The following is a 2,246-nucleotide window of genomic DNA, read 5'->3' as shown; positions in this document are numbered from 1 at the left end:
ACGAGACGGACGTTCGGGCGCGTGTCGCGCTCGTTCTCTCGGGCGCGACCGAGCCACACGAAGCTCCCTGGTTGATCCTGCCAGTAGTCATATGCTTGTCTCAAAGATTAAGCCATGCATGTCTCAGTGCATGCCGAATTAAGGTGAAACCGCGAATGGCTCATTAAATCAGTTATGGTTCATTAGATTGTACCCACATTTACTTGGATAACTGTGGTAATTCTAGAGCTAATACATGCAAAACAGAGTCCCGACCAGTGATGGAAGGGACGCTTTTATTAGATCAAAACCAATCGGTGGCGCGCGGTCTCCGTGCGTCCACCGTTTATTTTGGTGACTCTGAATAACTTTGTGCTGATCGCACGGTCTTAGCACCGGCGACGCATCTTTCAAATGTCTGCCTTATCAACTGTCGATGGTAGGTTCTGCGCCTACCATGGTTGTAACGGGTAACGGGGAATCAGGGTTCGATTCCGGAGAGGGAGCCTGAGAAACGGCTACCACATCCAAGGAAGGCAGCAGGCGCGCAAATTACCCACTCCCGGCACGGGGAGGTAGTGACGAAAAATAACGATACGGGACTCATCCGAGGCCCCGTAATCGGAATGAGTACACTTTAAATCCTTTAACGAGGATCCATTGGAGGGCAAGTCTGGTGCCAGCAGCCGCGGTAATTCCAGCTCCAATAGCGTATATTAAAGTTGTTGCGGTTAAAAAGCTCGTAGTTGAATCTGTGTCGCACACCGTCGGTTCACCGCTCGCGGTGTTTAACTGGCGTGATGTGGGACGTCCTACCGGTGGGCTTAGCCTCGCGAGGGGCGGCCCAACTAATATCCCGTCGCGGTGCTCTTTACTGAGTGTCGAGTCGGGCCGGTACGTTTACTTTGAACAAATTAGAGTGCTTAAAGCAGGCTATCCTCGCCTGAATACTGCGTGCATGGAATAATGGAATAGGACCTCGGTTCTATTTTGTTGGTTTTCGGAACCCCGAGGTAATGATTAATAGGGACAGATGGGGGCATTCGTATTGCGACGTTAGAGGTGAAATTCTTGGATCGTCGCAAGACGGACAGAACAAAATCTCTGGAGGGGGAAGTTACCAAACCCCTCCTGAAATATTAAATAATTCCAAAATCTCTGGAGGGGGAAGTTACCAAACCTCTCCAGAAGATTCCCAAAATCCTGGAGGGGGAAGTTACCAAACCCCTCCTGAAATATTGAATAACGGGATCTCTGGAGGGGGAAGTTACCAAACCTCTCCAGAAGATTCCCAAAATCCTGGAGGGGGAAGTTACCAAACCCCTCCTGAAATATTGAATAACAAGATCTCGGGAGGAGGAAGTTACCAAACCTCTCCAGAAGATTTAAATAATCCTAGAATTGCAGAGGTAAATTTCCAGACTCTTCTAATATATTCTACTCCCGTCGATTGCGAGGAGGGAAGTAACCAAACCTCACTACGTAATACGACAGAATTTTGTTTAAGAGGGCCGAAAGTTGAGAGCTCTTTAAATCATGTAGAGAAAATAATATTTCCAAGGGTTGGAATACCCATAAAAAGTGCAGATATTAATAAGAATAATACTTCTCATGTTACTATTGGAGAACTCATGAGAAGAGTAAAATCATATAATCCTAATATGGAAAAGATTTATGAAATTAACAGAAAAAGTAAACCGTCTTCAAAAACTTTGGCTTGCGCACAAGCTCGATTCCAAAAAATAATGGAAAATTTCCGGTATAAACGTAAATCAAAGCAACATCAGCTAATGTCAGAAGCACCGACTAATGACATTATTTCAAGTGAATGTTTTGTATCATCCGGAGAACCTAAGAAAGATAGGCTTACGGAGATTACGAAATTGCTACGACTAGAGCATTTAAATACTGAAGAAAGGAAAAGCGTTATAAAACTCATAAGTAATAGTCAAGATCGATTTCATATTCCCGGAGACAAATTAACAGCAACTCATGTGTTGCGACATCAAATACCGACAACAGATGATCGACCTATAAATACTCGACAATATAGATTTCCGCAAATCCACAAGGAGGAAATAAATAAACAGGTAAGAGAACTGCTCGAAGCAGGGATCATAAAACCTTCTCAGTCACCTTACAATACACCCATTTGGATAGTGCCAAAAAAGGAAGACTCAAAAGGAAACAAACGTTGGAGAATGGTATTAGATTTCCGAGGTGTGAACGAAAAAACTATGGGCGATGCCTACCCATTACCGAATATT

This window comes from Temnothorax nylanderi, unplaced genomic scaffold (genome assembly GCF_030848795.1).
Source record: "Temnothorax nylanderi isolate EJ_2023f unplaced genomic scaffold, tnyl_v1.0 TNYL_tig0618_pilon, whole genome shotgun sequence".
Taxonomy (NCBI): Eukaryota; Metazoa; Arthropoda; class Insecta; order Hymenoptera; family Formicidae; genus Temnothorax; species Temnothorax nylanderi.
This window is presented reverse-complemented; position numbering follows the sequence as displayed.